The 26657-nt window shown below is 40.3% G+C and overlaps 1 protein-coding gene across 9 annotated transcripts in view; it reads right to left on the bottom strand.

Moving 5' to 3' along the window:
- Nucleotides 1–26657, bottom strand: part of HECW2 (HECT, C2 and WW domain containing E3 ubiquitin protein ligase 2) — a 113707-nt gene that overhangs the window by 79543 nt on the left and 7507 nt on the right. The window contains exons 1-2 of one of the 9 annotated variants that reach the window (XM_082056591.1): nt 9649–9672; nt 4116–4213 (exon numbers count right to left, since the gene is read on the bottom strand). The exons of the other annotated variants lie outside the window; for them this stretch is intronic. The gene's annotated coding sequence lies outside the window, so the exon portion shown is untranslated. Of the gene's footprint in view, nt 1–4115; nt 4214–9648; nt 9673–26657 lie in introns of those variants that run through there. 9 annotated transcript variants of the gene reach the window in all.

The following is a 26657-nucleotide window of genomic DNA, read 5'->3' as shown; positions in this document are numbered from 1 at the left end:
CGAGGGATGTACACAAGAAAGATTTATTGTCACACATCCACATAACCACTTATAAGAAAAACGTGTGGGTGTAGACATATTAAAAAAAGCCAATAAGAGGTACCTGTGTATTATTCTTGGGCTTTCTTCTTGGTGCCACAGCCTTCAGCTATCGCATGCGATGTGTTTGTTCTCCTAAAATAAACCCAGGCATTGTCAGACAGTGCCAGGTGTCACCTGCTCTAATGTTCCCTGTTTCAAACAAGGGAGCCTGTAATCCAGAATCAGGCAGAGCCCACAAGAAGCAAGTGGATTGGGTGGCCACTTGCATAGGATTATAACTGTAATTAGACCTACAGTACCCTACCACTCATCAAACGCCTGACAACCGGGTCATTAAACAGAAACCTCTGCCTCTAGAGCTCAAAAGACATTTAATTATTAAAAAGAATAAACAAGTAGAGCACTTGGAGATCATGAGACTGTGATTGAGAGCAATTTGTTTTAAAGAACAAACAAAAAAGGCATTTTCATATTTTGAGGGTTTTCTTTTCCTATTCATTCCTCTTTCCTGACACAATGAATCTTCAAAACCTGCCTCTTCACTTTTATTTCCTATCGCTCATCTTCAGTTTTCTTTTTAGTAACATTTCAGTGCATGCGCTCTTCCAGTGTATCGCAAATTCTTCTGCTATTTTTCAACTTTTCTTGAATTGGAGATTTTGAAATATTAAGAGGTAATAAAGTTCAACTCATCCAGTTGTATGCAATTCATCACACGCTGCACACGGTGCAGCATCAAATATTGCAGAACAGGAAAGAAACAGAACTCGAGTTCAAGAATTATACATGTACAGACGTGACATGGAGATTACAATACTTCCTTCACAAAGTACGTAACACGGTCCTTCCCGGCAAGAGCAATGACTGGGCTGTGTACACACAACATGTTATTTTTGGGACTCACGAACTCCTCCTCCATTGTGTTCCCGCACGCTCCACCTCCAACACCGGTATTGGTGACAAAAAGGAAACTTTGGTAAAAAAGACTTTAAATGAGAGTCAGGAAGTCAGTGTATTGTTTCTCTCTGCGGAATATTATTCCCTGTATCTGAAAATCCTGGGTGACTTTGAGACCAGAGGGCAAATAAGAAATAGTCACCAACTTCCTCCCCTTCTTTTTTTGTCCTCTTTATTTTTTTGCTTTGTGATCTGGGCAACAGCACCCGCTAATAGTTAAGTCCTAAGTGTCACAGTGAAAGATCTGTACCCCTAGGCAGGAAGAGCCCCAGTTTTTATGGCAGTAAAATCACTGCAAAAGAAGTGCCATGCAGGAGGATTACAAGTTAAAGACAAAGTTTTAATAGGAGGGATAACAATTTTCCTTCAGCTGCCAAGCTGTACAGTGCACCCAAGGCAGTACTGGCATTTGCTGGAACATATTGAAAACCTATTTGTGGCAGATGGGACAAACTCATCCGTGTTTAAGGACACATGAGAACTAACTTGTACTAGTTGGGACTATCCCACAGCTTGAGAGATGAGTACAGCCTGAAAAAAACATTAACCCCTTTGCAACAGCCCATTTGCTTACGTTGTTCTCGCACTGGTGAATCACAGACATCTTAACAGTTTCTGAAAGGAAAGTAAAACACAAATCTAAGTGCTGGGTAACTTCTCTGATCCTACTCATAAACCCAAGTGCCTTAAGGTTGAGATTTAAACAACGAACCCAACAAATCATGTAACTTAAGGAAATCAATTTGCAATGAACAAGTTAAACTCGCACGTAAATGAGCTCCTATTATGGAAAAAATACCTCCAAAAATTCAGGGCTCATAAGCTTTTAGAATATTCTTCTAAATTCAGTGAAAAATGTTGTAAAGGGGCCTTAGTGTCAGATCATACTCTGCTATGTAGGATCTCACGGTAAGCAGGGATGTTAATTAAAGAGATTTGTAAAGGGAGAACTATGACATGCATATTGTAAAAGGGGAAAAAGGCAATTGCCATAAAACCCAGACCATCAGGAGAGATGGAAGGGGAAAAAGAGCCACTGCTTTAACTATTTGCAGTCTGAAAATTCAGTCCAAAAATAGGATGAAAAGCTTACATGGTGCTTTCCTGCCTGCAAAAGTAAGTAGCAAAGTATTTCATCTAAAAAGTGAAACCTGTACCAAAGCTGCTTATCTGTATCACAGCATTTGCTTCAATACCTGACAAGAAGCTTAGAGAGAAATAGGACTGATTTCCTCTTAATCTTTAAATGGCACAAGTTCAGGATTATTTCTACCTAAATATACTCCTCAATTACTAATCACAGAAGAAAAATAACTGGGAAAAAAGTTCCACATAATATACAAAATACAGACAGGAAAAATCCCCTTGCCCAACCTTCTTCACTAAAGGAGACAGAAAGGAAACGTGAAACCATTTCTGACACAGGGTCAAACATTCAATGGTTTTAAAAAATACATGAATGAAAGAACGGGAGTTCCAGCATTGGAATAACTAAAGACAACCCACCCCAGCATACAAAACAAACCAGATTTCACATGCTGCCCTGTTTATGTTACTCCCAACAATGACTCATTTCTTGTTTATGTAGTGATCTCCTACATGGCGTACGGGCCTCACTGACCGGCTGCTCCCACAGCATTTACTGCAAACCAAGGCTGCAGGGCAGGACCAGCTGCCCCTGGGCAACTTGAGGCCGTTTCCTCTGCTCCTGGTGCTTGTTCCTGGGGAGCAGAGCCCAACCCCCCTGGCTCCAAGCTCCTTTCAGGCAGTTCAGAGATCAGAAGGTCTCCCCTCAGCTCCTGTTCTCCAGCTGAACCCCCAGGTCCCTCAGCTGCTCCCATCACACTTGTGCTCCAGCCCCTCACCAGCCTCAAATGCCACTTCCATTCACATAATTACACAGGCAAAAGAACTCAATATGAAGAACAGAAAACACGCTGTTTTCCCAGTTATACTGTGTGACACTGCTTTGCTCGGTACAAAGATTTATAAAATGCTACAATAAAGGGCTCAGACTGACCAGCTCTGAGCTCTACAGGGCTGAGAAAATGCTTCTTCAATAAACTCGGAATTTGAGGATTTTCTCCGCACAGAACTCAAAACTAGCCTGTTTTCTGGGATAAGGTATCACTACAGTCCATTTGCAGCTATCCATACTCTGGCTTCAAACTTGCTAAAAGCAGAGTGCTCAATATTCACTGGCAGCTGCAAACCCTGCCTAAGAAGCTAAGTGATGGTTCACCATATGATCAACTCGTGCTTAACCAGTCTGCACTTACCCTGCTCTCAGGACTAAAGGGTTTTCAAGCAAGATCATCAGTAACTGATTTTGCCCAAGACAAAGAGATGAACTCGACAGCACCAGAATTTCCTTCTGGAAACTGTATTCAGATGTTTTAAGGTAAAGCTACAAATTTTTGTGCTGAAATTTTGCAGGGATGTTGCCATATGTGAGAGGGAGGAGGAAAAAGAAAGAGAGAGGAAGTGTGCGTGCTCCACTCGCCTTTGGACTCAAACCTGGTGACTCAGCTCAGATGTTCAACATCAGCTCAGATTACAAATCCACCATGTAATTTAGACTGGCTGAAAATCTTCCCTAAAGGAAAGAAGCATACAGTTCAGCATAAATATGTATTTAAAAAACAATACTAAACCAGTCTAAGTGGTACATTATTTGGCCAGAGAATAACTCTGTTAATTCCAAGTGTAACAGAATACCTATTTTAGACCCTGTCAACGTTTTTTTGTGCAGTTCAATTTTAAAGTCAGTCCTTACACATTTTTGTGGAAAACAAAAGCTGGAAACCAATGTCACTTATCATATTACCGTAGCTGCTTGAGTAAGGCTTACAACTCCCACCCCACCAACTGCAACTCCCTTACGTGAGGCAGAAGTTGCTGCTCAAGCCCGTTGTGAAGAGCAGCAGCCCAAAGGGTTCTGCAGGTTTCTCACAGGTCTGCTCACCCTGCTCCGTAGCCCATCAGGCACCACTCTGCTTCTGGTACAACTTATTGTATTAATTCTCGCACCAAAACTTCGGCATGGAGCTAGCTAGCACACAGAAGCTCTGGCAAAAGAGTAAAGAAACTGAGAAGATTACACGGGTAATCCTTACACAATCCTTTCTGGCTGGCCTGCAGATGTAGAGTATTGCTCTGTGGATTACAAGAGGATGTCTATGGCCGAAAATTCATCCCCATCTTTCACTGGAAGCTGCAATACAAGAACTGGACATAAATAAGCGGAACATACCAGATACACTCTTATCCTCTATGCACATGAAGAAACAAAACTTGACTGGAAATTTTAGCACAATTTCATAGCCACAAGGCTATGCTCTGTGTGTGTTATACAGCCCCTCAACCTCCTCCTCGAGTGGCAACTACCTGGACCCAAGTTCATTTATTTCAGTGATCTGAGCGACAGCACCACCCCTCAGAGAGCTGAGTTCACAAATGAGGCAGAAGAGACTGCAGGTACAGACCCACTGTACCAGGAAACTATGGCCTCAGATAATTCACCATACAATATACTCTATTAAAAACTTTAAGATCAGAATCTCCGCTACCAGAGTTTTGATCTTCAGTGTTCGTGACACTAATATATCTGCTGCTGGCTGCTGTCGATTAGGTGTCCTGAAGAATTTAGCTTCAAGTACTGATGCAGTTGCTCTCAGTTTAGCCTTTTGATGTCAGGTCACACCATCCATCTAAAACAGAGACTCCTTCAAATGTCTATACTAGAAAGACGGAATATAATCTTTGTGAGAAGCAACAGCATGGGAAAACGTGAATTTAATTATTCTGTGAATAAACTGTAATATATGCATATGTGAAAGCCTGCAAGAATATATTAATCGCCAGAAAAATGAGTAGCCCATTGAAATCTCTTGAAACTCCCTCCTGTCTTTAGGATTTCCAGAACACCAGCAGCACCAGCCCAGAGTTCCCCAATTTCTACGTCGTCTTCTTCACAAGAGACGGTAAAGACCTGAATACAGAACTTTTACAGAAAAGAACAATTTAGCTTTTGTCTGTCCAGGAAAGTAAAGAAATGCATAACCAGAAGATAGAGTAGAATGCCAAAAAGCCTGACAAACAGCAAAGAAAATGTGTGTTCCTTTGGAAAAAAAAAAAGAAAGGAAACATGCCAGGCCAAAAAAGCCACAATTCAAAAAGCCATTTACAAAATAGCGCACTTGACAGAAGAAGGAGTACAATTATTTACTACTGACTATTAGAGTAGTTCTGCAGTTTGATTCCAAGTCCCTGCTATCCATACCAATGCAGATCCTGCTCAGTGAGTGTCACATCCATAAATGACAGCTGCATTGTAGCAATTCCCATGTAAGTATTTATTTGGCAGTTATTAAAAGCTAGCACATATACTGTGCAATAAGGATTATATAATTTATTTTTATTCCATTTTAAGCTGGAAATCCATTCTATACTGATATAAATTCTTGGAATATACGAGTATGAATGACTATTCACCGTCCCACCCATCCAGGTCCAAATCCATTACAATCATTCCCATTATCAAACCTGCCCAAGCTCCATTTTCCACCATGTAAAACTGATTTCACTCAGTGAAATGGTATCAAACCCCCACAGAACAGGTACATTTCTCATGCTGAGAGATTCCCACCTTATCAGGAAACACAGGAATGTTCTCAATGCAGCACATCAATTCCTCATGTTATTTATTCATTTTTGTCACAAAGGGGGTATTATTAACTTGAAAAATGGCTTTTCTTTGTATAAAACATATATTCGCCGACTTCAGATTCAAGAATTCTGTAACTGAAACACGTTAGCAGACTAAATGTGAAATAAAGAGTGCCCAGCAGTCTGTAGATAAGTGATTTCCCCTGGTTCTTGCCTGGTAAAACTGACTGGGCAGTGGGGTGGAAGACATTCAAAAGAGACTCACTTGTTCTCCTTAAAGAACAAAGTTAAATTAAAACCAAAACCAACCCAGAGCTTTGTGTAACTAAATTTTATAAATAGACTATAAATACCATCCGTAGATTGGGAAAACAGGAAACAATTCTTTTTAAATACCGACAGATTTTACTGGAGTGAATTTAACTGTCCATCAGTACACATTTGAATTTCCGACCTACAGTTCCCCCCAAAAAACTGCATTTCCCTAAAGATTTGAGGGGACTCCTTAGCAGAAATAAAACATCAGAACACTTCTGCTTGCCCACACTTTAACAGAGATTTTTGCTTCACAATATCCTGAGCAATCAGCTATCAAAGGTATCCCTGAAACCAGCAGGATGGTGCAAGGTGTGTCCTCAAGGAGAAGGTGCCATTAGCAAAAACATTTCAATACTACGGTATTTTGTTACGAAGAAAAGCTGATTAAATGAAATTCCTAGTGAATCTAGGAATACTGTTACTCCTAGACTCACCAGGAATTTCCTTTAATCAGCTTCTCTTCATAACACTTCAAACTGTGTAAGAACCTGTAGCTAAAAGGTAAAAATGAAGCCCCACACTCATATATATTTTTTGAGCAGAACTTAGAGCATTATCACAGTAACTAACACACTGCCAAAATGCAGTGCTGATTATGTTTAGTATATCAAGCTACAAATATTGCAGAGAATCAAATAACTCTGAATGTAATCTTTGCAGAAACTAGAGATGTTCCTCGCCCAGAAACCTTACCTGCTCTACTTCTTTTAAACTATTTGTAACCTGCAAAAAAGAGCCCAGAATAAGAAAAAAAGCCCCAGCTGTCTGTGTTCTGTTTGTACTCTTTGTATTATACACAGATGCTGATTTCCAGCTTCGATAAATCCAAGCAGAAGGTCAGGAGGGCTGTGTACTGAGGTGCTGATGATTCTGTGCTTACAGGACACATCACTTCTAATACCACATATCGGTTCTAAACCAAAGCGCATCTGTTGGTTGCCTTTTGCAAACTAGAAAATAACAACACACAGACATTTCCAGGTCTAACAACTTGCTTTAAAGAAATGCAAATTGCAATTTTATATCTGTCTTCAGATTTTACCCAGAAACTTATTTTAGCGCCGAATTTCATCCTTGAACACTATGACAGACTTCTTACACTGTACTAGTTTTTTGAGAACACTGCTTGAATAATTGTAACCAAACGGTTTAGCTGGATAATTCAAGAAGCAGCGTACTTCATCATTTTAGTAAAAAGAAGTCAGATTTATATCTAGTTACAGCCAAAGCCGATACCCCTGGGGTAAGTGGCGCACACCAGCATCACCTGCAAGCGCACCCAGCACACAGATCTGTGTCTGCTCTCTGTTCTTTATATGATAAAGTTCTTTCAGCTGGAACACAGGCCACTGGGGAGCTCGAGATGCCACAGCCATTGCTGCCCACGCTTCCCTGCCTTCGGAGTATGCATTGCAATTCATTATTTCGTTCACTGATCACAAACGGTAATTCTTTTCCTTGCAGGTTTACTGCTGCATTTGCCGCTTTCCTCAGTTTGTGGATGAAATGAAGCAGAAATCCTTCAGAATCTAAACGAGCAATTAATGAAAAGACAACAATACAAAGCGGGCTATATAAAGATGAGGCCTACTATGGATTAACACTTTTACTATTAAATATGCATGAGGTTTTAATAAGTATAGCTAAAAATAGAGCCATGTCTCACAGGATTTCACCAGGCTGTATGATTTCCGTTCATCTTCATCCTGCGAGAAACGGGCCAGTGCTAAAAGGACTCACTCGCGCTGCATTTTTACATTGTTGTCATTGGCCCAAATTCAGTGTTACAAGCACAAAAAAAGCCTCTGGGATCCGGGCATAAAGGATTCTGAAGATCTGAAGAAGGTTTGAAGGAGTCTGTGGCAAACTGTGAGTTTTCATGTTCTGCCCACCCATCTAACAGCAGGAACACGTCTCTCACCCCCATCCCCAATTCATGTTTAGAAATAGTCCATTTGAAAAAATAACAAACAGCAGCAGATGTAACCACTAGACTTAAATAAAATTGAAATAACTATTTGAATCTTTAGTTTTTAATCTTAAATATTTCATTAAAAAAAAAAAATACTCATATTCTCCTCATTTCCTTCAAGTCTAAAATGAAGCAAACGCAACAAATCCAAATATTCTGTTTGGATTTGAACATTCATTTGTAACATCACATCACATGACGGATAGAAATGAACAAAAGATTTTAATAAACCTGTGCTAATTCTGGCTGCGAGCAATTGTGGAATGCAGCACAATCCCATATAAACCCAGCCCAGGGCGTAGGTGCTTCCAGGAAATGGAACGAGATTGAAATCAGTGTTTATAAATACAGCCAAAAAACCCCAGCACACATACCACTAAAATATAGAAACAAACGTCACGACAATCTAAGGCCTAAATTTCCTACACTTATATATGTTGAAGATTTTTTATTATTATTATTTTTAATATGTTTTTGTTTGTGTACTCACGCTTTTAAAATGGCCTCACTGTATTTAAATCAAAGCTGTTGCTAATGCTGTGTGGGAAAAGAAAACAAACCCAAAGAAATGATACAACGCTGCATTCTAGTATCTTCTTAAATTACTCTGAAATCTGTATTATAAAAGTAATTCTGCTTTGATTTTGAATTTTCTCTATTTGTTTAATGTATAACAACAAAAAGTAACTTAATCCACATCAGATATAATCCTAATTTAAACAAAGCCTCACCACACCACCGCCATACAGCAGACCTAATGTTCAGCTTTTTATGGATAAATACGAAGTTTTAAATAACAGTTTATCAAACTAAAAATATTTGTATCACCTATTACCATTTTCACCTTTTTTTTTTCTGGGGTTCAGTACAAAAGGTGTGATAACACGACAGCAATTTTCACTGGAATCTCCTTGGCTTAGTGTTTTGAACACAATTTAGAATTTGAGGTTTTCCTAGAGATACAACTACTACTTCAGAGTAAAACTGACACGACTTTCTGGAAGCTCAAATATTATGGCCAAAGCGCATTTTTCCTCCTCGCTTAGAGTTCCGTCCTAGTAAAACCTCAAGATTTAGGTTTGTTTTTCCTATGACATGCTTTAGTCAGATCAGAAACACGGATTTTTTCAGACGTTTCAGAACAATCTATCTTTCACCACAGCTGTAAAAATACACAGAACCAGGAAAAAAAACAATAAACCACACCACAACATTGATATCTTTCCTTATTTTGGTGCCTTTACTATTCACAGGTGCATTTTGGGCTTCAAACAACTCCCCTCTCCTGACTACCAGGTGTTTGGGACTGGGGGACGGTCGAGGGTTTTGTGATGGGTTTTTTGGTTGGTTGGTTTTTGGTGGTGGTGGGTTTTTTAATTGCAAAGTTTGGGATTTTTCCTCTGGAACAATATTAGGCCTATCTGTTAGTCTCTTTTCTGTCCTCATCCAGAATAAGTTGTCTCTCAATATGTGATTTCTGTACAATGGCAAGACGAGATTCTTTCCTACCCCCCTACACCCTCAGGCCCTTCCGAGTACCTCGAAAGGACTCTGTGGCACCATGATCCACCAACTAGCTCCTTCAACATAGTTCAGCCTTAAAAACCTAGTTTGTCCTAGAGCGGCCATCTCTCTGTGCACCCTCTGAATACCAAGCTTTAAAAATACAGTTTAAAAACACAGTTACTAACCTTGCACCAAGCACCAGAATTCCTACAGCCGGATTACTTGTGAAAATCAGGGACTCAAACAGGAACATCGCCTTTGATTTTAGCCGATAATTTGGGTAGTGACGATGACGGCTACAGCACAGTGACAATGGGGGAAGAACCACCTCCTCTCTGGGTACCACTTTACACATCTCAGGCAGAATCTGGCCTGTAACAGTAACGTCAGATGCAGCTAAGAGGTTTCCATTATGCATTCATAAATTTTATGTATTCATTGATTTTAAAGCATGAATGGGAATCTGAAGAAAGAGCACCCTCTTCTCCTCAAGAGAGGGAGGAAGAGGAGGAAGAGGAGGAAGAGGAGGAAGAGGAGGAAGAGGAGGAAGAGGAGGAAGAGGAGGAAGAGGAGGAAGAGGAGGAAGAGGAGGAAGAGGAGGAAGAGGAGGAAGAGGAGGAAGAGGAGGAAGAGGAGGAAGAGGAGGAAGAGGAGGAAGAGGAGGAAGAGGAGGAAGAGGAGGAAGAGGAGGAAGAGGAGGAAGAGGAGGAAGAGGAGGAAGAGGAGGAAGAGGAGGAAGAGGAGGAAGAGGAGGAAGCCAGATGCCCAACTCGCACTGGGACTGAGGTTTTTTACTGCTAATGTAAATGTCCCTGCATTTTCCCACATTTGGAATTTAACTTCCCGGGGTGACCTTCCCAAAGAACTAAGATGCAGTGCAGCTTTCTGGTTCTGTCTCAGGCCTGCACTTGTGCCAAACTGTCACAGCCAGCCTCTGCCGCAGGTTAGCACTGAGCAGAATTAAAGAGAAATTGCTAAAAACAAATACCTGCATCCTACCGACACTGCCGGTTAGCTGCCAAGTTTTCTATGTAGTCTGAGGCTGCTTTGATTTATTTTTAATAATTTGTCTAATAAATGATGTGACCACACAGTTAAGTTCAAATTACTAATTATTACTCCTAAGTTGTTTTATCCCTACGATGTCATTAGAGTAGCTCAATAATAAAAAAAAAACCATCAGGTTTAGGCAACTACCTTCCATCGGGTTGCAGAACGGCAAGTTTAAGCTGTGTTTCCTAACCAGTGTCAGCAGCATCAGGTGGAGGATGTTGTTGTACTTCACTGACAATCCTACCTCCCTCTGTAGTGTGTACACAAACCGCAGGTTCAAATACAACCAAATCCTACAGTTGCCAACATCAAAAACTCAGGAAGGATGCTAGAGCTGCAAAAGAATACCAGCTATTAGATGAAGCAATGATAGAACAGAAAAACACTTTTTAAAACTTGCTGATAGAACCCAGAAACTGGACATTTCAGAAAGTCACGAACCCTATCAGAAGCAGAAATGAGCTATTCTGGCCATCACAACTGTGGCTGATGACAAGTCTGCTCCTGAAGTGCCACCGGCTTTACAGACACTGGGGAATCAGATCATTCACTCAAAAAGCTCCCTGGAAGCCTTTAGTAACACCCTCCAAGACTCCAACACACACCAGTGATGGCAAATGCAGCGGGGAAAGCTGGAAAACCACTCAGAACCACTCGGCAAGTCGCCAGTACTAACCCAACGTTAACTGCATGAGGTCACTTCTAATTAATATCCCTCCTGGACACTGGGATCCAAGTGTCATAGCACTGAGTCACCATTTGTGATCAGAAGAAAAAATGCTCTGGAAATTAATCACAGAAACATCCAGGTTTCCACTAGTACCGACTGCAGGAAACAAAGCAGACTATTTTTAAAGTCATCAACACAAATATAATTACTTGAAATCCGTTTCTCCTTGGTCACAGAGGAACAGATATAACAGCGCTGCTGACCTCCCGTCAGATGCTGTATCTCATCTAGAACAAAAACAGAGATTCCATTATAAAACATGCTATTCTCAAACACTTTTTGTTTTTCTAATATTTCTTCTAATCACTAAAAAAAATTTTAAAATTGCTTTACAATCGCATCCAACCTAACACAGAGGTAAAAGTAGTTCCTGCTGCAGGTGACCAAAGTCATGATCAGCTCTGAGCAGATATACACGACATACACTCACACCAACTACTTTCCATGAAAATAACTTTCTGAAACCTATTGCTTTCCTTTCTGGAGTTTTCTAGAAAATTAGCACCAAAAGTGCTGTGTTGCCAAAACCAATCTGTAGTGCAGTGTAAATGTGGATCATCACTGTAACTGTGCTTCTTCCTTAATACCTTACCGTACAGCTATAGTTCTGAAGCAAATGGTAATAAAAGACCTAGCAAAGGTACAATTAGAATGTCAAGTGTTGAGATACGCTGGTGCTGCTGACCTGCAGACGCACAGGGAGCAGAGGCTACACAAAAGCAAACCGTGTTAATAGCACGTTTAGCCATTGGACAGACCGCTTCGCAAAGGGAGAGGCACAGTAATTAAAAGATCAGAAAATACTGCCACAGATCTACCACAGAACTTTGTAGCGGGTCAGAAAATTAATTTTTCCCCATTCTATGTCATGTCACCGGCCTTTTGTAGCTAACCAGAATCTGCAATCCTTTCATTCCGCTCTTCAAATACTCCCACTTGTTCTCTTGCGCGCACAGCGAATGCAGGGGCTATCCTGCCTAAAACCTGTTTACCATCTACACGACAGACAGCTGAAACTTTTCTATGTTAAGGCACAAATCTGCCTGCCCGTTGTATTTGGTGGGGCACGCAGTAAAATGCAGTTTAATGTTACCCAGTATCAGCGTGGACAGTGAAACATCATCCTCAGAAAAGCATTTAATATAGCAAATATTTTACTCAGTTTAAATTCCCAATTTGGAGATGTCATCTCCTATAAGCACCCCTAAGAGGCATAAAAGTCACAGCTATGGCAGCCGTTTGTCCTTACCTAGAATTCACAACAATCCCATTGTGCATCCATAGTCACGGTTCAGATATGACTAACCTATTCTGTTATTAACAGCTCCACAGTGCAATATTCAGCTTCACACAATCAACCACCTCGTGGGCATTAAACAGTTGTGCTTGGGGGCTGGTTGGTTTTTGTTTGGTTTTTTAATTGTTATCATTTCCAATTAGCCAACACAAGGGTGCAGACATCCTGCACTGCAGAACACGACATTATTTTTGTTCAAGGTGAAAACAGAAGTAGGTGAGATACTGGAAATACAAAATCTATTTTACCTGTCACAACAACTCCGCATAAGAATAATAGATATGTGTTTCTAAGAGAATTTAAATTCTTAGGAGGCAGGATTTAGGATCTATAGTAGGGAGCAGAAAGGGGAGGAAACAGAATGGTGACGAGGCAGGAACTGGTCAGAGACCATCTGAATGGGCAGAATGAAATATCTTAAGTAATGAAAGTCCCAGGACTAAATCTCTGCTCTGAGTGTTATTCTGTTAAATAAATATTAAAACCACAGAAACTGTTACTTTCAGAGCAGATTTTTCATGACTTTCTGTGTTTGAGGTTCTTCCTCCTCCATTTGCTTCAAGATTCCTTATCAAAATACCTCAACATCATCTTAACCATCCCCGAAACACCATTCCAAGTATGATACACTGGAAAAAAGGGTTTAAATCCTCCCAACACATCCAACTGAGAATCACGATATAAAGCTCTCCTGACTGCACCACAGCATCCCTGACAGCTCCTCGATGGGTGTTAGTACTGCATTGCCATTAACTAGGTGAAAATTTTAAGTTACTTTCAAAATATTTATGAAAAAGACTGAAGAGAAGGTCTTCACCCAGAGGGTGCTGGAGGTGTTTGTTAATCCATACAATTTGCATGTAGTCAACAAATTAAACTGATAAAACTACCTTGAAACACATAATTAGGTATTTAGAGAAGCAGAGTACTCATAATGATTTACTAAATACAATACATTTACAAAAGGAGGCTTTGAAATTAAGAATTAACAAGCTATTAATAGGATGAGATAGCTTGTGACTCACTGTCTAACAAAGGAAACATGCCAGGGAAAAAAAAAATCAGCAGACTCCAAGTATGACATTTTAAAGCTATATGCACAAGCAATTTCTTTTAGTTATTAAACACAACAGGGTAAAGCGTTCTCCAAGGGGACAGAATCAACTATGAGAAGTGATTGTGTCAACAAGGATAACATGGTCAACATTTGGGCAAAAGAAGCCATGGCAGAAGACAAGTCATGTCCTAAAAACCAAAGGAAAGATGGGAAGCTCTCTTGCACATGATCAAGAGATGTATTTTCCAAACCCTTTTCCTTAAGCTTTTCATGTTTTCCTGAATTTTTCATCCTTTGCGGATTTCATTCGATCTAGTCCCACATCTGAAAAGCAGAAAGAGTAACAGAAGAAAATGTCCATGCTTTGATTGTCAAGATGTACTCAGAAAACAACCACAAGTCTCCCCGCCTGCCCTATTTTCACCACTCTCCTTTGCCTCATGGAAAAGTTGAATCTGTGCCTCGCAGGATGTAGAAGTACAATAGTTCAAAACTAGGCATATTTCCTTCTTTTTCCTAAAGATAACAGTCTCAGCTCTTTTCCTACACTTTTTAGGAACGGTATTTTTCCATGCTTCTAATTACCAAAAGTTACCGCGGTGATCAAGTGCACGTTCCTCAAGTCTCTTGGTGCTCTGTAAAGGGAATGAGTAAGTTTGAGGCTTATCACACAACCCTTCCAGCGCTCAAAGATCTCATGTCTCAGTGAAATAAGTAAAAAGAAGATTAGTTCTATCATAGGTCAGTCTCTTAGAGATATGATCTTTTCCTATACAATGTATGCTATCTTATTTCTCCCCAAGAATTCACTTTGATAGAATTATTTGTGATATTTCTGATAGATCGGTTCAGTGCCGGCAAAGTTGGCCAAAAATAACGCAAAACTAGTCCAAATTGCCTAATTTGGAAAGGATGCCAAACTCTCCACAGTAAGTGGTTGACATTCTCTATTTTAATCTCAAAATATTTATCATTTTTTTCCCCAACAATAACTATATTGATTATTTTAAAGCTATAGCGAATATTTGCAAAGCACTGTGTTGATTCATACACAATGCATCTTTCATTCTGAGCAATTAAACGTGCTGAGGGGCAGCTTAAAATAACATTTTGCTGCCAAAGTGAAAGCAAAACAACAAAATTGTTTTTAATGAAGCTTCAACATCCTTATGCCATAATTTTTTATACTTCTCTTTCTATTCCAGGCTGTCTCTTCCACCTTTGTCTAATAGTGTCACTGAGTTCCTGCAGCACATCTCTGTGGTTCTCCCAACACTTGCCCTTGTTGAGCTTCATCTCGCTGAAATACGGTACCTTGGAATATTAGTAATGCATGGAGCTCCAAAATCCAAATCCTCCAAAAGCCAATTTACATTCTTTCAACATAATTAATATGAAGAAACAGAATCTCGAGCGGGAATTCTACCTACACATGATGCACTTCATCACATCTCATCATCACCACCACTGGGAAAATAAGAACTTTGCTGCTTTCCTCCATGCTGACACTGCGATTGCAAAGCAAGATTGTGGTTAAATGTATACAGCCAGATCCAATGTCTTTTACTGCTGGTTTTAATTAGTGGTAAAACCATTTCCCAGCAATCTGCTTCCTCTCAGAATTAGAACCACGACACTCAGATGTGAGGTTTTTCTCTTCCCTTCCAAAATCTCCAGCGATAATTCAAACTTAGCGTTCCCTCAGTGACATGGGAAAGTGGTGACAGATAGACCCACAAAGAGCGAGAGCTTCCAGTCTGAAGGAATATAAGGACATCTTCTCCTTTTAAAAGTATTTACCAAACTGGCAATTCCGAGTTGGCAATCCTGACCTTCACAAGGTTTCAGGATCATAAGACCATTATGTCAAAGCTACCTGCTCCAGGGAGAAGGAAAATCCATCCTGTAAAGTCACCACTACCTGCAAACTCAGCTTACTTTTGATTTTATAAGTCATGAATTAAAGGAAATAAATATGACAAAACCAGAATTATTCAGGAATTTAAAAGACAGCAAAATTAAGAGTAGTTCACTTAGGGGTTTGGGGTGGCTTGTTTTTCCTTTTTAAGCCCAAAATTTCAGAACATGGAAGAGTTACATGTAAGCATTCTTTAGGGGAAATGAATGATTTGGGATCTTTATTTTGGCATCCTACTGTTAGCCAAATACCACTTCGGAATCTAATTGAAATGGACTCTAATTAAAGGACAAAACTGACAGAGTACAACAGATCAAAGTACCACTCTATTTGTTAGCAGAAGCCTGAAGAATTCAGTCTTATGCTAAACATTACTTGATAAAAATAACTGGTTTAAAACAGGAAAACCCTCCACAAACCGTAGCTGTTTTTACTACGTAACTCACTGTACGTGTGTGATTATCCTTCAGAAACACTCTTAAATAATTTTTATTAGTGAAATTACTGTAATACTCTTCCCCCCCCTTTTTAAAAACCTAAAAATGATGCAGACACAGTCTTCTCAAGGAACAAGTGAACTGATTAACCCTAGATAAACTACTTCTTCGAAAGAAATATTTTTTCACCGAGATCTTTTCAATGTAGTTCAAATCCTGCTGCATTGTAGCTGGGATTTAGGAGGACTCCTTTCTGATTTGGGTAAATGCATAAGTTAGTGAACTCTATCTCCCTAAGAGAAGAACTGCGCCTAATCAGCATGCACAAATCAACAATAATTTAATTTTATCCTGCATCAAGGCATCTATGGGCGGTAGGAGAGAGTAAAGCAGTTATTTGCCTCTTATTTCATGTCCTTTTTTTGTCTGAGTCCTTTCTCAGCAATAAATCTGATTTTATAAAAACATGAGTTTCCTTAAAGTATTCAGGGAAGGCAGGAGAAAGAGGAAGGCATGAAAACACTTGTCAATGCATTAATTAATCACTAATTGGAATTGGAAATGGAAATCAGTATTTCCATCAAGTGTAGCAAGAGATTGGACCTTTTATTTTTATTTCAATCACTTAGAGCATCATCCATTATTGGGTTAGAAGGTACATCTATTGCTTTCAAACAGAACACAAACACAGGTATATCACATAAATGGCCATAATATACAATTACATAAACATCATAATAAAAGCAGTTCTGCTATTGTCTTCTCTGGCCATTCAGAGTGTGTATCCGATTTTTTCAAAAATCAAATACAGTCAGAGCATGTGTTCATAAAGATGTTTATTCTGCAGGAGTGTGAAAAACCACACGGAGCTTCTGGCAGCTGCAGACACTTTCCAGAGCCTCCCTCCAGCAGCCAAACTCACCAGAATTCTGTCGAAATCGTGCTGGTGCTACTGGAGGAAACCACCTGCCCCAGGAAGTGAAGGTCCTCACCCAGAAAATGGTGTAAAAACACAATACCAGAATCCTCCTTCTCTTCAGCAGCACTGAAGTATCAAAACTGCCAGTTAGTGATACCTGGGAATCACACAGGCGGTACAGGTCGTAAGACACATCAATAAATCTGCTAAATCACAACGTAACACCAGTGGGATTTCCACAGAACACTGGGCAGAATCCCATCAGGAATCTGTTTCCAGCACACGTGCCTGACGACTGTTAGTCACTTCATCCAAGGAAACTATTCCAGTACTACAGGGATAATAAGGACTTCAGCAAGACATTACAGCAAAAAGCCAAGGCTTTTTAATGTTGTTCCAAGATACTGCGGTAACGAATCTTTGTTCATTTCATATTGGGGCTAATTAGTATGGTAACACCTTCACCAGTTATTTTCTGCTAAATGTTTTAGAATGAGGATTACAGTAGCTCACTTACAGCGTACCAGTACTGTATATACTACTGCAAAGGTCATTTGCCTGAAAACCTGCCTTCAAAGAGCTAAACTCAACTACTATATATATATTTTTTACATTGTTGTATAGTGAAGACCAAATGATTGCATAGCCTGTGAAATCTAGCCTAAAACACTATTTCTGCGGTTCAATAAATGCTGTTTATGCTCTCATTAGCCCGTCCAGCCACACTACATTGCAAAGGATGAATGCTACCTTTAATCCGTAATTTCACACAGGAAAGTATCTCAGGTCATACTAAGATACCGAGATACTAAGAGGTATACTATGAAATTTGTTTCGCAACAGGTTAGTAGAATAAATCCTAAAATGAAGATAAACAACGCATTTTTGAAAAATTAATACAAACCTCCAGCACAAGGATATCAGTAAGTCACAAGCACAGTATCAAACCAACCAAAGAAGAAAAGATTGAAGCTGCTTTCACAAAGCTGCAGATTTTAAGAGGTTTCAGATAGGATATGGCATGGATGGTAAAACCCATAAAAATTACATATCCCAATTTCCTTCCAAGAAGCTTTCCTCATATAATATGTTGCTAATTGATTTAGGGCCCACCCCTTCTAGTGCATTAGCCCCCAGTTCTCCTCTCTGAACCGCACAGCATCGGGCACCTTCCCAAGGGAACACTCAACTCCGGCATCCTCTACTCTCTCCTATTTATATTCATGCTCCTAAAAGGTATTTCCCAAGCATAGACAAAATATCAGCGTGACCTGAAAGTTGTTTTATGCATGGGCATCTACCGCAGCCAGCAGAAAGCCATCCTTACTTAGCGTTCTCTTAAATTATGCAGCTTTTGCTGCTGCGGAGAGCAAATCATTCATAAGTTTAGCGTCAGGAGATCGGAAATGAATTATTGGCTACAGTGTTCTCTGATACGCCGTAACAATGTGCGAGCAAAACCCTTGTGAAAGTATCCATACGTTTTTCTATTTAAGTACCAGACAGTGAGTGAAGAGTCCAGAAAAGATGTGGCTGCCCGGTAACCAAGGCAACGGGCCCTCCCCGCGGCTCCATTCTGCTCACTTCGGTGTTTGCAGTTCTTCTGGTGTAAAATGGAAAGGATACCTGTGTGGAGGCACATACCCACACACTTACATATTATATACGACTATTAAAAATGTGTGCGCATACACATACATGTATTTATACAAACACACGTAAGCATACAAATGGAAATTACCAGGGCTGAAGTTATATTTTTTCCTAAATCTCAAATTCAAAAGCTTAACTAAATAAAAAATTAAGATGTTTTGTATTTGCAAGTAGAGGCCCTTGCTCCAGTGAAGCTTATCTACCAAAAGATATGGATCTCTGTTTACTAATGTATTTATGACGTTAAATTATACAATTCTTATGCAGCACTTAGACAAAACTCAGGATGAGTATTCAAATTCAGTGGGGCATGGGTACGGGCTCCGATATACTTTATATAAATGAAACTCACTAGTGCATGGACAAAGGAAGGAGCTCCTAACAGCAATTTGTTAGAGCTGAGCCTCCAAAGCTATTTAGTAGTGTTTAGGAGAACTTCTCATATAACTTTGTCATCTCTCCTACACAAAGATTACTTTTTAGGTTCATAAATACATTTGTGGAGAACAAAGCGTTTGTTGCTTTTACAGAGACACATGCCTTCACCCTAAATTACCCATACATTTATCAAATGGGATATATCATCTCTGTTTTTCCCAGGATTAAATGGAAAGCCATTTGCAGTAAGTGACTAACACATACTTTTGATAGTTGCTATTGCACTCTTGTGCAATATTTTTTTAGGAAGCTTTACTGGTGTAGTGGGAATTATATTAAAACGCTATTAATCTTCATTTCTGTAGAACACACGCACCTCAGCTTTACCACATGATAATAATTATTTTGTGGAAGACCTTCACAAGGAGATGTTGCAACATCTATCTGATCTGAGTTGTAAAAGACATGGGTCACCTTCCCTCCCTTCATGCAAGTATATTTCTTCCACAAAAATTCAAAGCTAATCACAGTTTATCTTTACACTGATATTGAATATATTCATTAGTCTGGTATCTCCCAACACAGTAATTTCAAGAAGAAATGAAATTAAGTGCCAGTTCCTGCACACTAACAAATTATCCAAAAAGCCTGTTAATCCTTAGACACTGGTCCTGAATTTCTCCACACAAGAAAAAAATCTGACAAACCAGAAGAGTGATGCCAGAAGAAAATAAAGGACACTCTGATGTGTTGATTTTATAGCTCATTAGACTAAAAGCTACACGTATTTCACCTTTAAAATCGCTGAATTTGTAAGTCCAGTTAGATGTTTCTGAAGCTTAACCCCGAGTTAAGTCTCACATTCATCTGCATTTCATTGTAATGCTTGTATACAGTTTGATTCAAAATTCCTACACACATCTGTATTCTTTATTGCGTTTATCCTATTTGCAATATATTTATGGTATTATCTTCAACCTGAAAGCCAATTCACATTTCACCGAAAACAAGACGCAAATATTCCTCTCTCTGCATTAATTAGCTGGTACAGTACTTTGAAGGCCGTCCACTTTCCCTGCTGATGTCCAAACAGTACAAAATATAAAGTTCACAAGACCATTCAAAACAAAATATCAAAATTCAAACCGCTGAGATCCAAGTCAGGCAGGTTCATCTAAACAGAGGAAACTTGGGCAGACTTTGTTGCCACTCGTTCTTTAGCTGCTCCTGGCTCGTTTCCAGACACCAGCAGCCAAGCTACATTTTTTTCAAATGAAAAAAAGTTACACCAACAGGATCAGAGCTAATAATAACTGGCAGAAGCTAAAACACCACAAAAGGAAAGCTAGTATAAAGAATGACAAGGAAAACAGAGGAATGCAGTCAATATATTTTAAAACATGGGAAAAAGACAAGTGACACCGCTTGAAAGCTGTACACAGGCCATGCAAAGGTCCTGAGCCTGGGAGATGCAGCAACGGCCACAGAATTGGCTTCTATCTGTCTCATCTGCCTCCCTGCATGGCACAGGTTGGAGAATTCACCCCTCAAATCCTGCAGCTCAGTTCCCCAGACGCTGTGCATTAACCAATCCAACAAGGCCAGGAAAAGTTCTGACCTGTATTCAGCAGGAGAATACGGAATATCTAGTTTTCCTGGCCGGACAAGACACCTGAGATTCCTTCAGTGTCAATGGGAGAGCAAATCCTTCATCTCCTCTCTGTCCCTTGTGTGCACCAAAGTCTGGACACACACACATTCCGGGGTTACCCGCCCTCCTCCAACCCTTCTGAAAAGGGTATTTTGCCAGAGAGCACGTGCGCCTGCACAGCTCCCGATTCATTCTGAAATCCAACCAAGAAACAGAGAATAGGCCACAATCGTCCTAATTATTTCTGCCACACATTTTCTGGCCCAGCTGCGGAGCACACAGAGTGGGCTGCAGGCTGGATGAATGGCTCTGGTAGGAGCAACCTTCAATGAGCGCTTTCCTAGAGCTATTCTTAGCCCTCTGTTACCTTATAAATCCTTAAATTGAGAGGATTACAACATTGCAGCTCTTTCTGTGCAAGCTGACTCTGCACATCCATAATGAACGTAATGGAAATTTGCACAAACGTAAGTGGTCCCAAAATTAGAGCTTAAATCAACACTGGATACAGATGTAAATGGAAAGTCAACAATGCTGGAGGGGGAAAAAAGTGTTTAAACATTTTCATATACTGCATGTGGTATTTCTTCTGTTTTTCTTAATGAAACATGTGGATTAATATCTTAAACACTAATTCTGAGAAGCATCTTTCCCAGTGTTACAGCCAAGCTATGAGTTTGTGTTAACACCTCCCTGTTTCACTGCAATTGCTTTAAAGGCAGTTATTGAAAATTGCAACGCATTGCCTGGCCGAGATCCATCCTGGCACCGCTGGCCATGCCAGGCACCGTTTCACAGACCATGAAGGACTTCGAGGACCTGGGAAAGGACCTAGAGGTCTACTCAAATTTTCTCAGACCAGTTTTCTATTCCTGAAGTGGGAAATGTTTGATAAACATCACCTTATTTGCTTTACCTTCTACGCTCTTGCCATCAGTCGCCATTCGTTCTCCTCTACCATCTACTTTTCCATTTCTGAAGTCTCAGGGAGTCCTGTCTACGTCAGCTAAATTAAGAGAAGGCTGAGAGGTCATTTGATTACCAGGCATAAGCATTTACTCACTGAGAAGGAGATGTGGTAGCAAGACCTTTTCAACTTTGCTGATGATAATGCAATAGGATCCAGCAGCTAACAATTAAAGCCAGATCAATTCAACCTTGAAACAGCCTGCAATTTCCTAGCACTGACTGCAGCTGAACCTTGGAGCAGTTTACTGGGAAAGACAGACGGCAAAAATACAAGGCAGAATCTTTGCCACAGGATGTGTTTGTAAAGTAAAGGCTTCAATTTACCTCTGGAAGAATTTATATAAAGGTTGTAAAAGGAACAGCATTTCTTTCTGGGGTCTGCATCACTCGATATGCAAAGCAACCAGCTAAATACAGAAAAGGAGGGAACTGAACTATGGTAGCAGCACGATTATGTAAATCCTTCTTCCTTTAACAACAAATACAATTACAAACTCAGTCTGCAAACAAGCAAAATAAACTACAGGTACCTTTTACACACCCTACCGTTTCCAAGAACATTCTCTCTCAGGTACCCATCAATTTACCAGCACTAAGTTTATCTTACTAGTTAGACTTAGAGGTGTTATTTTAAATGTGCATTTACTTTCAAAGATCGGTGCTGCTATGTGAAGTCTAAAAAAGGGCCTGTATGTTCAAAAGCCTGTTTATTCCTTCCCCCCAGTCCTGCCAGTTCACTCAGTACAAGCTATATATTCCGCCTTCAATTCTCCTCAAATTCTGCCGCATTTGTGCAATGCTCTGAGCCATTTCTGAGTACTGCTGTCATGGAATGTATCTGGGTTTGGCTCCCACGATATTTTACGACAAGCATGAATTAATTATGCTTTCTTAAAGCTTGTTCCATGATGGCTTTGCTAGATGCCTCCTAGATGTCACATTATCTGAAACGATAGGAAAGGAAGAAAATCTCTACTCTGTTTCTCTGTATTTTGTATGATTCTACAGGTATTTGTCATATCCTTCTTACTGGCCGCCTTCTACAGGATATAAAAAGCTGTATTCAACTTAGTTTCATTAAAGCTTTTTCATACTTTTGATCATCTTTTGCCTTGGTCTTCTTGAGTCTTCATCTGAAATTCCTATAGATTTAGACAGTACATAAAAACACACTAGAAAAAGCAGCTGAGCCTCTGTTTTTCTGTCACTGATGTTCTTCAGCTGCTAAAAGAACAAAACTTATTGCCCCTTCTGTTTGATGAATACAGGAAGAACAGGGTAAGACACAGTAATTTAGAGTGCTGGTACTGTTCAGAGTTTCATCTTAATGTTATCTCAGAGGCTCTTTCTGAACCACAAAAGCTGACACGCTCTCCATCCACTTACCAATATACAGTATTTTTTTAAAGTTAGCTTGCACTCCAGGACTTTAATGAAAACGAATGAAGATGTATGGATTCATTAAGGCTTGCAACAAACTTATTTTTGCTTAAATTGCAACCCTTTTCAATAAGCCTTAGGCTTGCACGTGCTATTCTTTAATCTTAATGATCCAATCCATTTCGTTGAACTGCATTTTTGAAATTCTCTTCCTCCCATTCATTTTGTTTATTTCTAGATTTCCCAAACCTATTGCGAACCCCCTCCCACCCCATGAGCCAGCTGTTCCACCACCAGGAACAGCAGCTGAAGTCACACCACGGGCTGCCTGTACCGCACAAATTTCACGTTAAAGCCCCAAGGTACATGGGCACCGATGGTATTTCAGGCAATGGACAGACACTTCCAGTGTTGATCAGGGATTTCCCTAAAAATGCTCCTGACTGCCTGTACTTGTGTGAAGAAATCTTAACCGTAAAGACAACCCTGAGTCATTTCTTCTGCACAGAAGCCAGAGAGTTGTGGATAAGGGGGCAGGGTCCAGTTGGAGGCCTATCAAGTGTCGGTACTGGGTCCAGGGTCGGTACTGGGTCAAAGGTTGGTACTGGGACCAGTACTATTCAATATATTCAACAATGACTTGGATGAGGGAATAGAGTGACTGTCAGCAAGTTTGCTGATGACACCAAGCTGGGAGGAGTGGCTGACACGCCAGAGGCTGTGCTGCCATCCAGAGACCTGGACAGGCTGGAGAGTTGGGTGGGGAAAAATTGAATGCAATATAACAAGGGCAAGTGTAGAGTCTGTCATCTGGGCAGGAACAACCCCAGGTTCCAGTATAAGTTGGGGAATGACCTCCTATTAGAGAGCAGCGTAGGGGAAAGGGACCTGGGGGTCCTGGGGACAGCAGGGTGACCATGAGCCAGCACTGGGCCCTTGTGGCCAGAAAGGCCAATGGTACCTGGGGTGGGTTAGAAGGGGGGTGGTCAGTAGGTCAGAGAGGTTCTCCTGCCCCTCTGCTCTGCCCTGGGGAGACCACACCTGGAATATTGTGTCCAGTTGTGGCCCCTCAGTTCCAGCAGGACAGGGAACTGCTGGAGAGAGTCCAGCGCAGGGCAACAAAGATGCTGAAGGGAGTGGAGCATCTCCCGTGTGAGGAAAGGCTGAGGGAGCTGGGGCTCTGGAGCTGGACAAGAGGAGACTGAGGGGTGACCTCATTCATGTTTACAGATATATAAAGGGTGAGTGTCAGGAGGATGGAGCCAGGCTCTTCTCGGTGACAACAAATGGTAGGACAAGCGGCAACAGGTTCAAACTGCAACACAGGAGGTTCCACTTAAATTGAGAAGAAACTTCTTCCTGGTGAGGGTGGCAGAGCCTGGCCCAGGCTGCCCAGGGGGGTTGTGGAGTCTCCTTCTCTGCAGACATTCCAACCCGCCTGGACACCTTCCTGTGTAACCTCAGCTGGGTGTTCCTGCTCCATGGGGGGATTGCACTGGATGAGCTTTCAAGCTCCTTTACAACCCCTGACATTCTATGATTCTGTGAAAATAGTAACGGTAACCACACTGGAAACAGCAGTCAGCCAGGTTAAATAAAATGTTTACGTTGATATTTCGCAGCTGCTTTGTGTACCCTGTCTTGCATGCTGAAACCCTCTGCATTTACACAGGTGAACCTGCCTTCCACCATGGGACACTTCTCCAGTCACACAATGCTGGTTTATACAACTAGAGACAGACACACATCCAACACAGAGCTTATGCAATTCCCTGAGGCTGCTCCATGCAAAATAATTATGGCTAAATATTTAATCGCATTTTGACATGTATATTTTTTCTCTTCTTCTCTCCCTAGAGACGAGCTTTCTTCCAAACGTGTTAATAACAGCGAAAATAAGCTGTAAATTGGCAATTGAGTACAACTGCAGAGCAACACAGTGTTAAGTATCAAGCTATGCCAAATATTTACAAGGAAACTGTGACTTGTGCATTTGATTTTGCAAAAGTGGTTCATCTCCCATTAAACTGCTTGTTTGCCTCCATAGGTTGCCAAAAGAAAGGGTATTCTAATTTTCCTAACTGATCTTTTTGTTATGAACTATATACCTGGTACGTTATTTTGCAGGGCAAAACGTGGCTGCAGCTCAGCAGCCATAAGCCAATGCTAAATTCTCATCAAGTACAACAGATATTCAAGAGCATGGCCTACAATTCTGTGCCTCCAATGAGACAATCGCAGTCAAAGTACAATATATGGATTCAGGCAGCCTGAAAGAACAGAGGACTCTGATAGGAGTTAATGACTGGAAATCCTTACACAGCTGCTTTTTAAACAGTTTGCTGTGAGCATTCAACTCCAAAAAGACTGTTAAACAGGAAAGCCAAAAGGATCCAAATTCAGAATTTTAGACATAAATACATTTCAGTAGGATCAGTTATGACAGTGAAGTTAACCTATTTAGAGGTTCTAAGTGTTGATTCTAATCTAATAAAGCAAACAAGAGTACAAAAGGTTATTGGACATCATAAGTTCCAGAGGAATTACTTTTTTCCAGTAATTCAAATAAATATTATTGTCTGTGTCAAGGAGTCCAAGAACAGATGCAATTAAAGCACCACTGTCCTATAAGAAACAGAAAAGGGTTTTCATTATTCAGGAATCTTAGAAGCACCACTAACATGCAGCAACTATTTCTGCAACACTTATGTCTGCATAAGTACATATAAATCATGTACATTTCCTTATTATTCACACTCCTGGCTTCTGCTAAAATTACCTTTCCAAACCTAACAAAGCATCATGGATAACTTCTAGACTGATGGGTCAAAATTACTGTATGCAAAAAAAAAAAAAAAAAGTAAAAACATTACAAATTTGTTCTCAGCTCAGAAATGGCTCTAACAATTTCATGATTTTGCTAAAAAAGTCCTAACCTAAAATTAGTATTCAGTGTGTGGGCATACCACTGTATTTTTAATTTTTTAAAGAGACTAAAAAAAAATCCTTTGTACTAAGCTTAATCTTTTATGGCTAAGTTCTATGGAACATAAAAAACAAAACCCAACAAACAGTGAAGTTCAAGTCCAGCTGATAAAGAACCCGTATACACACCTGCAGCAAATGAGTTTGCAGATTGACCCAACCAGAAAAGGATCAGCAAGACCATCAGTATCAATGTGTATGTAGAGAACTGCAGAAATTCAAAATTACTGGAGGTCTGGGAGGGATAAGAATGATGAAAGAACTGCAGAGATGCCTGAAGACAGAACTAATAGAGAGAGGGGGAAATCGGTGAAGGAAGGAAATCAGAAGAGAATGTGCTTTGGGGCATACAGGACGATAAGATAGGAAAAGTTCAAAGAAAGGAATCAAAAGACTCATTTAAAGATAATGGATACATGACATTTCAAAATACATATTCTTAAAGCTCAAATTGTTCTTGTTCTGTGGTTAAATTGATTAAAGCTCCGTGGTTTTGTAATTAAAAAGCCACATTAAAAACACATTAATGATAATTAGGGGGAAAAGAAACTCATGATCTGATATTACATAAAATCACTTGGACTCTTACAATAAGCAAGTTGAAACTAAAATAATTCCATAATGGTTGAACTTGGAGGGTAAGCCAGGCCTAACTCTTTATAGAATATTCTTTCTGTGATGGTGTGATCCTTATGAAGCTTGACGGTGTTTTGGGGATGCACTCCTGCCCTGTCCTAAGTTCCAACAGCACACAGGAGGCTGTACGC

Source organism: Streptopelia decaocto (genome assembly GCF_964273445.1).
Source record: "Streptopelia decaocto genome assembly, chromosome: 6".
Classification (NCBI taxonomy): Eukaryota; Metazoa; Chordata; class Aves; order Columbiformes; family Columbidae; genus Streptopelia; species Streptopelia decaocto.
This window is presented reverse-complemented; position numbering and strand designations above follow the sequence as displayed.